The sequence below is a fragment of the Lactuca virosa genome, chromosome 6 (assembly GCF_052849685.1).
Source record: "Lactuca virosa cultivar CGN04683 chromosome 6, Lactuca_virosa_CGN04683_v6, whole genome shotgun sequence".
NCBI lineage: Eukaryota > Viridiplantae > Streptophyta > Magnoliopsida > Asterales > Asteraceae > Lactuca > Lactuca virosa.
In genome coordinates this window covers 73,095,198-73,108,212 of record NC_136431.1, presented here as the reverse complement: position 1 = coordinate 73,108,212, position 13,015 = coordinate 73,095,198, and positions in this window count along the sequence as shown.

The following is a 13,015-nucleotide window of genomic DNA, read 5'->3' as shown; positions in this document are numbered from 1 at the left end:
AGCAGCCTGAGTGCAGGGTTGTCAATCCCGATATAGATCTACACACAACTTGTTTCGATCCCCGGCTGGAGATTCTGGTTATAATGTCAGGACTTTACCTATGTTGTCTAAAATGAATTAAACAACCTGAATTGAATGTCTCATAAAAAGCATATAAACTTTACATGTATATTAGTTATGAAAACCCAATCATTCTGAAATAAATGATTGACAGTATGTTCTTGAATCAAAACCCAATCATTCTGAAATAAATGATTGACAGTATGTTCTTGAATTAGTATTCTGAACATGTATTTGATAAGTGTAAACCCTTGATTTGTTATGAATCAAAACTCTTGTTTCTTGTAAGACAGTGTATTCTAGTATACTTGAATCATGAATTATAGTTCTATGTATAAATTATACCTATTATAATTTATATGTACTTTATGAATGTGTATTTAACTATGTTTGCATGTAATCCCTTGCTCAGCATGTTACTAATGTAGTTAAACTGATGAAATAACTATTATATTTACATATACAATTTTATATATAAGTAAAATTTAAACGACACTCGGACAAATAACCGGTACTATAAGCCCACATCCAAACAAGGAAAAGGACCTAGAATGAGTTATCAGTCCTAAGTCTTTTAAATCTCATATATATATATATATATATATATATATATATATATATATATATATATATATATATATATATATATATATATATATATATATATATATATATATATATATAAATATGAATTTTGGGGAAAAATATAAGTTTATAAAAGAGTTTAATGTTTTGAGTATTTTTAATGATTTAATGTTGTTTTATCATGATTTGAAATCATGATTTTATAACACAAAGTTCTTGTGTTATGCTTGTATTCCCCCCCCCCCCCTCTTAAAACAGTATAAATTATGAAAATACGGGGGTATGTACTCACTTGATAGGTGGTGAATCGGACAGAGTTTCGTTTCACGAAAAGGAGTTTATTTGCCGAGAAACCGGCTCAAATTGGGCAGAGTTTCAACTAGAGAGAGGTGAACTTCTCGGGAATCTCCGGGCTTCGAAGCTTGATTAGGGTTTGAGACTTGATATCGGGGCTTTAGGGGTTGTATATGAGCTTATGGAAGTGAAAGGGGTGAAAGTGTGTGAAAATTGGTGTGAAAAATGGGGTTTCTTCGGAAGCCCTCGCATGGCTTTTATAGGCCGAGGCCTCGGTCCGAAGAAGCTTAGTCAGCAGCACACGCATCGGACAGGAGAAGGATACACGAGGCGAGGCTTCGGTCCAATGGGAAGAGGGCAGGTGTCCGAAGGGGTGTCTGAGGGGTGTCCGGGGGGTGTCCGATGCGAAGGTGTTGGCTTCTTAGTGGACCTCGGTTGTGGTCCAATCAGCTGGTGACATGCGAGACTTCGGTCCAATCCAATGGTGCCACGTGGAGGCCTGCATGCAAGGGTGACGTGTCTGAGGGTCACCCATGCGAAATTGCCCGGTTTTCCATTTTTCTTGATTTTTGTGCCAAAAACTTACGAAAATCATAACTTTCGCATACGAGCTCCGTTTTTGGCGTTCTTTATATGCACGCGTAGGTAAAATCATACTCTACGACTTTTGTTTAGACTTCGTCCACTAATTTTGACTTTATTTTTAATATTATTATTTTAAACAGACCGGGACGGAAATCCGTTATAAATTCATAACTTCTTCATCCGACGTCCGTTTTTGTCTGTCTTTTTACCGTTGTACTACTATTGACGAGACCTTCAATTCTCGTTTAGGTTGTGTCGGCTAAAAATCACTCGATCTTCATTTCGAGTTTTTAGATGTACACTGCTATACTGAAACTTAGGAAAATCGTAACTTCCTCATACGCAGTCAGATTTTGCCGTTCTTTTTATGAAAGTTCTCGGTTTAACATAAACTACAACTTTCATTTAGATTGTTAAGGCTAAAAAGCCTTTTATTGAAAATTCGGTTTTTACACTGAACAGTGTTTTGCCGGTTTTGTCGCGGATTTTCGATTGGTCATAACTTCTTCGTTATAACTCAGATTTTAGTGTTCTTTATGTTTTTGGAAACCTTGTTACAATCTCTATCACTTGGTTCATCCCAATCGAGATTGTTTAATAATTTGTTTTTGAGGGTCAATTATGTAAATATACACATTATGCTAAAAATTCTCTTTATTATTTTAAAAAGAAATACACATTGACCTACATTATTACATAAGTTTGAAATAACGGTTTGTTACAGCTTTGGTGTTTGGGCTATTGATGGGCCATCCAAGAACAAGTATATGGACTAGAATATTTGGATGGGCTTTAGGGTAACTGGGCCTTGATGACTATGAGATATTTGACCATCGGAATGCCAAATGTTTGGACTAGAATAAATGTATGGGCCTTAAGGTAAGACCATGTAGAGGTATGGGCCCGATTTGGAAAATTGGGCCATATGTTGGGCTTTGGTTCATTGTTTGACTTTTGGGCCTTTGAATTGGGCTTGGGCTTGAATCAAGCTAAGTTGGGGGTAAAGTAGTATTTTACTCCAAGCATGGACTTATGGTTATGTGTTGGAACCCAATTATTAATTGGGTGTTATTTTGATGTTGTCAGTTCGGGAATCTGTCATCTAGCAGCTAGAGTTTTGTCTGCGGGACTTCAGCAGTGTGAGGTGAGTTACCTTCCCGGTAGAAGTGGGTCTAAGGCACCAATGTCGGCCCACTAGTACTTGTTTATAGGTAGATGATTTTCTGTGTGATAATTGTCTGGTATGCCACTATCTGTTATGCTTATGTGCTAGTATGATATGTTATGCTATGTATTTATGTGGTAGTGGTAGGGGTGAAATAGTCCCCGATTACCGGTTGAAAGAGACCGAAGGGGTAGGCCAGCACCCGGATATGCTAGGCAGTATGTGATTTATGTGTATATGCTAGCGTATTATGTGGTAGTGGTAGGGGTGAAATAGTCTCTGGTTACCGGTTGAAAGAGATCGAAGGGGTAGGCCAGCACCCAGATATGCTAGACAATTACCGGTTGAAAGAGGCCGAAGGGGTAGACAAGCACCCAGATATGCTAGGCGGTTACCGGTTGAAAGAGACCGAAGGGGTAGGCCAGCACCCGGATATGCTAGGCAGTATGTGTATTGTACGGTATGTGGTATGATGGGGGAACTCACTAAGCTTTGTGCTAACGGTTTTCAGCTTTGGTTTCATGTACTTCTTCAAAAGGAAAGGAATCGGCATGATCGCAGCGCATCACACTATGTATTCCGCACATGAGATCTTTGGGATTATACTCTGATGTTGTTTCATTATGACATGCTATTTTTGATATGGGATGACACTATGAATGTTTTTATACTATCGGTTTTTATATTAACTAAAAGATGAGAAACAATAACCATCCTCAAATATATATCTCCAATATGTGTACTCACTGTCTTGCATCCTAGGGCATCAGCCACAACATTGGCCTTCCCGAGGTGGTACAGGAACTCACAATCATAATACTTCACCACATCCAACCATCTCTGCTGCCTCATGTAAAAATTCGGTTGATTCATCAGGTACCTCAGGCTCTTGTGGTATGTGTAGATAGTACACCTAACCCCATAAAAATAGTGCCTCCAAATCTTGAGGGCAAAAACCATAGCCCCCAACTCTAAATTATGCATAGGGTAATTCGCCTTATGAGGCTTCAGTTGCCTTGAAGCGTAAGCAATCATGTGACCTCGTTGCATGAGTACAACCCCCAATCCCGAGATAGATGCATCACAATAAACAAAAATATCATACATGCCCTCAGGAAGTGTGAGAATCGAGGGCTCGCATAATCTTTTTCTCAACGTCTCAAAAGTTGACTGTTGATCGGGCCCCCACCGAAAAGTAACATTCTTCTTCGTCGAGCGGGTCAGTGGCACAACAATCTTAGAGAAATCCTGGAAAAATCTCTGATAATAACTCGTGAGACCTAGAAAGCTCTGAATCTCCAATGGAGTTCTCAAAACCTCCCATCGTATCACGGCTTCAATCTTGTCCGGATCGACCAATATACCCTTCTGGATGACGATGTGCCCCAAGAACTGCACATATCGCAACCAAAAGTCACATTTGGGGAATTTGGCATACAACCTCTCCCTCCTCAGAGTCTCTAATACCTCTCGCAAATGATCCTCGTGCTGCTCCTTGGTCTTGGAGTAGACCAGAATATCATCAATAAACACGATCACCGACCAATCCAACATCGGTCTGCATACATGGTTCATGAGATCCATGAACGACGTCGGTGCGTTGGTGAGCCCGAATGGCATCACCACGAACTCGTAATGACCATAACGAGTCATGAAGACCGTCTTCTACACATCCTCGTCTCTGAACCTCATCTGATGGTAACCTGACAACAAATCAATCTTGGAGAACAAAGATGCATCCTAAAGCTGGTCAAATAGATCATTAATCATCGGGAGTGGGTAACGGTTCTTCACCGTTAGCTTATTCAACTCCGTGTAGTCAATGCACATGATGAAATACTCAGTTTGATGAACTACTCATGATGAATTACTCGGTCTGATAAAACCCTTGTCTAGCAGCTCCTGAAGTTGCGTAGACAACTCCTACCTCTCCGGCTGTGCTAATCGATATGGTGCTTTGGATATCGGGGCCGTACCAAGAACTAAATCAATCCGTAACTCAACCTGCCTCTCGGGAGGCACTCTAGGAAAATCCTTGGGAAATACATCAGGAAAATCCTGAACGACGGGCATATCACTCACAGTCGCCATGCCCCCAACTCGAGTATCCGCCACATAGGCCAAAAATATAAAACAACTCTGTTGAATATATCTCCTAGCCCTCGTGGCTGAACAAAGAGTCGATACGCGTTGAGCACCCTCACTCTGAATAATCAGTTCTTCCCCACTTGGGGTTCAAACTCTCACTAGCTGGTGCTCACAATGAATCATGGCCCCATTGGGACCCAACCAATCCATCCCTATAATAACTTTCGACCCTTGCAACGGAATCGGAACCAAATCAATCGAATATCTCTTGCTGAGTAAGTTCAGAACACACCATCGATGAACCCTCGAAGCACTCGCTGAGCGATCATCAACAATCTCGACCTTCAATGGATAATCCAAAATCCCAGGTGAATCACTAAACTTCTTGCTAAGCGTAAGAGATACTAAGGATCGGGTAGCATCCAAATCGAACAGAACATGAGCATTCGTACCATTGACTAACAAAGTCCCTATACATGATCAAATAAAATATTAGCATAAACAAAGGAAATAATAATAAATAAGATAAGGAGACAAACCTGCAACCACATCAGACACTACTCTCGCCTCCTCATCCGTCATCTGAAATTCCTTGCTCTTCACTATAAGTGTCTTCGCCTTGACCTGGCGGCCATCGGTGATCCTCATGGTGGTCAGTGCAAGCGTCGTCATTGCCCCTCCTGTCAGTATCGGACAATTGGCCTTTTATGGTCAGTCTAATTGCAATGAAAGCAAATCAGCGCACCTCGGGGGCAATCTCTACTCATATGACCAGTCTGTCCACATCTAAAACAACCCGAACCCACTGATCGACATGCCCCACCACGCGACTTACCGCACTTGACGTAACGGCTCCGACCGTGTTGGCCCCTAGTGTGTGAATCAGAATTCTTGGGCTTCTTAGTCTGGCCCACCATTGTCTGCAACTGCTCCGACTTGCGCTTCGTCCGAAGCTCCAGCTCAATCTCCCGCTCCTAGGCCCTCGCAATCATATCATTAAGGGTCTTGCACCTAGAAAAGCTCACAAACTCTCTGATATCATCCCTCAACATGTCTTGATATCTCGTCTTTTTCATCTCCCCATCCACTGCATACCGTGGAACCAATAGAGCCCTCTCATGGAATTTAGCAATGATCTCCGCTACAGTCTCAATAGTATGGCAAAGGTCCTGAAACTCCCTCAACAGCTGTTGCACCACGATCGCCGGTGAAAACTCATCCTAGAATCTCATAACAAACTCCTCCCAAGTCATGTCCACCACCGCCGTAGATCCCAATGCTCGACCAACCTCATCCCACCAATCATGTGCTCGGTCTCTCAGAAGGCAGGAGGCAAACCCTACCTTCACCCCCTCAGGGCAGAAACTCGTTCGTTGAGCATTTTCCATGTAAGCGATCCAGTGGAGGCTAGCGATGGGATCCTTAGCCCAAAAGAACTCCTGAGCTCCACAATCCTTGAGCTCCCGAAACGAGGGAGTCCATGCTCCTAACTGTCCTGCAGCGATCTCCACCCGAAGGCCCCTGAGTCGCTCATCCAAAAGCTCCATAATCACCTCCTTCATGGTACCGAAAATCACAGGGGTAGCCTCCATGATATCGCGGGTAATCTCTGATGTGATAAACTCACGTTATCACTCATCTAGTGGTTCACCACTAGAGTCGGAACCAGATCTAGAAGCTCCTCCTCGAGTGGTCACCATACTGAACTAAAATACAAGCATATAAACGATCGACATAATTTCGAGGGAACTTCCACTCTACAAGCCACCTTAGAATCCCCGAGACCGCCCTTGACTCGAGTATGGATCATGTGCTTTCAGTAGTACGAGTCAAATACTACCTTCCATACCTATCCATACTTTCATCAAGAATCGTCCCAAGTACTCTAAGTCACCCCACTAAAGCCATACACATTATCCTTATGCTAAACAGCAATAAATATATATATATATATATATATATATATATATATATATATATATATATATATATATATATATCCCACGATGACATTTCCTAGGATCTCCTAGGAATCCTTTATTCGACCGCCTCTGCAATACCAAGAATTTCAACCAACTCTGATAGTTGCCTTATGCATGCAAATTATACACAAAACGGAATCATATAGACTGTCAAATATGCCCTAAGTCCATAACTAAACGAGATCAGGAAATAAGACAAACCGGTCATTCTAGGGTTATATGAACATAATCGTATACAATTTTTGAAGCATAAACTTAGTTCTTGTTATTGGGATCTGTATTTGTTGTCATCAATTCTAATTTTGAAGATATTATATTTTGTAGTTCTTGTTATCTTTGGATCCAGGCTTTGTCTTTCCAGATCACACCTAGGATACCTTTACTTTAATACACTCCATTGTACATGTTAGCAAGGGTTGTTGGTTATTTTGGTTTAACATGTTCTTTCTTAGGTGTCACTATCTGATTGGTGATTCCCTTATTTGCATATCTCATATCCCTATAAATATGTGGATGGCCACTCAATCAAACAAAAGGCTTGATACTCACGTCTGTTATTATTCTTGCATAAACTTGTAGAACTATTGTAAATCATTTGGTTATCAATGAAGATCATTATTAATTGTTCATCCTAAATTCCTATTTACGTATTCTTTATTCTACAAGTGTTGTTTTGATTGTTATTTTCTTAACGATTTAGACATTTGAACTCATGAATAAAAACATAAGATCGCATTAGAAATTCAAATAGAAATTGCATTTATAGACAAAGAACTACAAGTTCATAAAACATTCAAGATTATACTAGATGTCCATAGATTACTTTCAATGTTGGCTAATTAAAGGCTTAACCACACATGAATAAGATAAAATGAAGAAGTTAATTATACCAAACATCCAAGACGTCAAGTTGCAAAGATAAAAATAGAGAAAATCCTAGTAAATGGTTTCCGAGAAGCTCCAAGATATACAATGATGAAAATGGAGAAACAAAGAAGCTCCAGGAACTCCTCCATTTACTAAAATGGTTGTCGACTAAGCACTGGACACTAAATCCTCATAACATCATCGTATCAGGAAAAAAAACCGGATCTTAGACATCATCTTTTTAATCATATTGTCCTCCATAATAATGACTAGGGGTGTTGAGGGTATTGTTAAACGTAGGGTTAATTGACTTTGACTCTATGGATGACACATGACACCAATATATGATTCACTTTTTTCTTTTTCTTTTCTCAATCACTAATTTTCTATTTTTCCTATGTTTCTCTTAATTACAAAACATACCCATTATTTTTATTAAAGACTAATTACAACAAAATTTTGTCAAATATATTTTTTACGTCGAATATATTTCATGCGGAATGTTAAACGGACCCAATAGAAGCATAATGTAATTTAATGAAAACATAAAAGAAAAAGACCATTTATTTTTTTATATGAAATAACAAGTTGGATGGTATATAGCAGTGTTGTAAAAATCCTGACTAGGTCCAATTAATCTTCGATTAGTCCCTAAACGTTACCCGACGGACGGCGTATCCACTAATCCTTGGCTACAAAATGAGTGAAGCAGTAACAAATGATAAAATTTTAACACTTTAAGAAGTTTATCTACATAAAAACTATTTGATTATTACTGTTGTATTAATTTATCTCCGCCATTGCCACCACAACCGCCATCGCCTCTATCACTGCCTCAACTACTACCTCTATCACAGCCTCCACCTCTTCCACTAATGTTGGTGGCGGTGGCGATGAAGGAGGTGGAGGTGGTGGTGGCGGAAACAGATGTAATAGCGAAGGTGGTAGTAGTGATGGAGGTGGTGACAAAGGCGAAGGTGATGGCGGTGGCGGTTGTGGAGGTAATAGTGGAAGTGGCGGAGGCGAAAGCGATGGCAGTGGCGGTGCCAATGGTAAATTTCTTCACCTATATGATTGTTATGTCTCCAAGAATTCAATGTTTCTATCGGTCTCTTTTGATTTGTTAGTTTTGATTTGTTAGTTTGAAAGTGATGAAATATGAAGATTATTGTTCTTTCTCCTTCTCCGTCTCTTTTCTTTTCTCTCAGTATTTTGTAAAATTTTATTATATGCAAATCATACAATTAATTTTATCGTCAACGTTCATGGTTGTCGAATCGAATAAAATTTAAAGTAGCTTACTTTTAATCAGTGAAAACGAACACCAATCCAAAGCTATATTTTAACATGATAATTTAATAAATTTCATCAATATTTTTTTCTATTTTTTTTTCTATATATAATATTTAAAAAAAAATCTCGTAACTATTTTTAAAATAAATTTAATAGCGGTGTATTTTTTTTTTAAATAAGCATTAAAATGTGGTAACAGTTAACTATGAGAGAGCAAGATATTTTCTTTATACTAAAAAATAAAAATACAAAATGAAACAAAAAAAAAAAAGTTTATACAATGATAAAACTTAAATGCATTTTACCAGATGAAAATATCATATATCATTAATATCTAAAAAAAATATTCATATGATACTAAAATAAAAGGGCTAATAAGAAAATAATATACATATACCATAAAATTTAAAAGGCCAGAAACGTATTATTTAAAAGTTATGGGTATAGTTTGCAAAATTTATAAAATTAAAGGTCTAATAAGCAAATATTTTTTAAAAAAAACGTCTCATGTATGTTAATAGCTATTAAAATATTGATGTGAACGAAAAATAGGCAATAATTAGAAGTTATAGGTGTGCGATTAGAATCTCAAAAAAATCGGATCTTAGACATCATCTTTTTTTTATCATATCGTCATTCACTAAGGGTGTTTATCGGAATCTAATGGACTTTGATAGAACCGAATCAATCCAATTATAAATCCAATTATATATTAGATGTTGATTTTTTTCAAATGATCCAATCCAATTCCTTATATGCAACTAAACCAAACAGACCGAAGTCTTCAACCTCAATGACCACAGTTCAAACATGCAAAATCGTTAAGAGAATTAGTTATATTTGTAAATTTAACATGCAAAATCATTAAGAGAATTAGTTATATTTGTAAATTTGTCTAATATTAATTTTATAATAATATTGGATAGTAGTTGGATAAAATTGAATATCCAATTGAATAAACATTGGATCGGTTCGGTTCGGTTAACTATTGGACTTTCATGGTGATCCAATAAACTATCCAATATAACTGGATTTTGAAATTGTGAAACTGATCCACTCCAATTGTGATTGAATATCTAATCTAGTTGGTTGGTTCATAATTGAATCAATCGATTTGAATTAAATCGGTTAAATTCTGCACACCCCGACTCACAACATCGTCCTTTGGTACCCCAACGTAGTGGTGCTTCTTTTCCGATATGACGATCCTATTCCACAGTTTCCATATCTTTTTGCCACACCATCAATTACACAACAATCAATCAGAACTATCATTGAATCATCATAAATATACACTCCAACAGGGGTGTAGGTCACTTTCTCAAAGCTCACATGAGATTCATCTATCTTAAACTTCATCATTCATAATTATATAATTATATAGATCTCAATTTTTCATTACAAACAAGACCACTAAGGGTGTGTTTGAGATTGCTGATTTAAAACATCTTATGTTTATTTGTAAAAGCATTTATTAGCTTTTTGTAATGAGAAATGGAGTTTTAATATATATATATATATATATATATATATATATATATATATATATATATATATATATATGTATATTAGATTATCTATATCAAAAAATAATAAATTGAGCCTATAGATAGTCAACCTAGGCCAATGCCCAATACACCAATGAAGAATAATAGAAGAATAATAGGGCATTAAATTTTATACAAACTTGTTATTGGTGCACATATTATTAGGCCCAAAATAAATTAAGTTGGATTAAGATTTAAGAGGGCAGCGGCTGGTCTGAGAAGTGAGTATAAGTAGGGGTGAATATGGTGCAGTTCGGTGTGATTTTTAGCCAAAAACGAACCGAAAACCGCAACTTCGATTTTTGAAGTTTAGAAACCGCACCATTCGGTATTTATGCGGTTCGGTTTTTGCGGTTTTTTTTCGATTTTATGTGGTTCAGTTTTTTCTTTGCGGTTTTTTTTATTTGATTTTTGTTTTGTCTTTTTACTAAAACTCAGGTAACTTAACGAGTTACTTTGACTCGGATGAGAAGTGTTAATCATTTTTTGAGAAACTTTATGTAGAGATGAGGAGCGCCAAATTTTTCATCCCCAGCAATGTGCGATTCCTCAAAGATGTGGGTTAAAAGTCATAGACTTGATTCTCTTATATGAAATGTGAGAGTGGTAAAGGTTTTATCTCAAATGCGATGAGGGATACTCTTATAAAGCTGACAAAATTAAAGTCCAAATGATATCTTGGAGATGAACCGATATCACCACTTCTTGGTTCGAAATCAAATAACATAATCACTCATCCAACATGTTTCTAATGCTTGAATATAATACAAATTAAATATAATATTTGTGAAATATAATATTTGTTTCAAAGGTACATACAATAATATCAATTAATTTATTTATAAAAATGATACTATCATTACTAGTACTCTTAATATTAAAATGTTAAAAAATATAATAAACATTATTTGTTCTTGTAAATATCACTATATGTATGTTTAAAAATATACAATCATCCACTGATAAGATAGATATTTATATTTATAGAAATTTTAATTGTCATGAGTTCTTCGTTCTTACAAATATCAACACTTAATATATATATATATATATATATATATATATATATATATATATATATATATATATATATATATATATATATATATTCGGTGCGGTTCGGTTTTTTGCAGTTTTTGCATGACTAGAAACCGCACCGCACTGCATCGAACATTTTCGGTTTTTGCAAAACTAAAAACCGCACCGTCGGTTTTAATTTCGGTTTCGGTTTATGCGGTTTTTTCGGTTTGCGGTTCGGTTTTGCTCACCTCTAAGTACAAATACACACCCTCCCCTGTCGATTTTCTGATTTGAGTGGTTTTTTATTCAAGTAAAAGCATATGAATTCTAAACTTTTATTGATTATTTTCTTATTTAGTATATGAATAACAAACAAGAAAACGATCCATGAGTCACTTTCTTGTTTCTTGTTTGTGCAGTGATTAAGCTAATAAAGTTTTCTGAATTCTGTAATAGAGGTGTTTGTGTTTAATTTTTGAAGCCCTTTATTGAAAAGTCCACGGTTCATTATTTTTACCTACTAGAGACTAGAGAGTAGTGATTTTTTATTATTTCAATTTAAAGCCCTTAAAAAGATCCATGGTTTATTCGTTTATTTTCTAAAAGTTTATTGCTTCAAAATTTTATAGGATCACTGATTTGGTAAGTAGTAGTTCGGTACAATAGTAAATTAATAGAATTAGGATTTATTGTTTAGAGTCCAAATTTCAATTTCCATCTAACGTTTTTAAAAGCTTATTGGTTCAGTTGGGATTTACTTTAATCTCACTTGATAATCGGTAAAGTATTCAGATTTACTCTCATCTGTACATCATTGACTGTTTTAAAGTTTAGTCATTAGTGGTATGGTAGGTAAAGTTACTCCTAGTTTTGTTGCACACAGCACAATGATAAGGATTCTATCATTCTATCAATTGTTTTTTTTTTGTTAGTATGTTTAAATTAAAAATATGTTTTGTTTATTGTTTGATTTGTTTTAATAGTCGGTTTCTTAGTTTTGTTGCCCAATGATAAGGATGCTATCGTTCTATCAATAGTTTTTTTGTTAGTATGTTCAAAATACGTTTTGTTTATTGTTTGGTTGTTTTTAACAATCGATTTCTTCTAGTAACTATTTATCTCAATTTCGTATATTCAAAATAATAGATTTTGGGGAAATTGAGTAATTTTACCCTTATAAACAAGTATTTAAATCAATATAACCACAATAATTTTTTTTAAATGACCACTTTCTCCGGAATATCGTATTCCGAAGTAGGTACGGCCATTTCGGAGTTGGGGTCGTTCGAATGTATCTGGTCCGAAATCTGACAATCGTACGTTATGCAGATTTTTGACGATAGTGATGTTAGATATTTTCTTAGTTTTGTTAGTAGTATGTTTCATAATATAGTACAATTGTTTGTTGTTAATAATGTTATGAAAAGTGATATACATTGATTAGTCGGGGAAAATCGTTCCGGTGGAAATGGGCTTCCGGTTTTGGAACTAACCAAATTTGTGATTTATTACTTATGACAACCAACCAT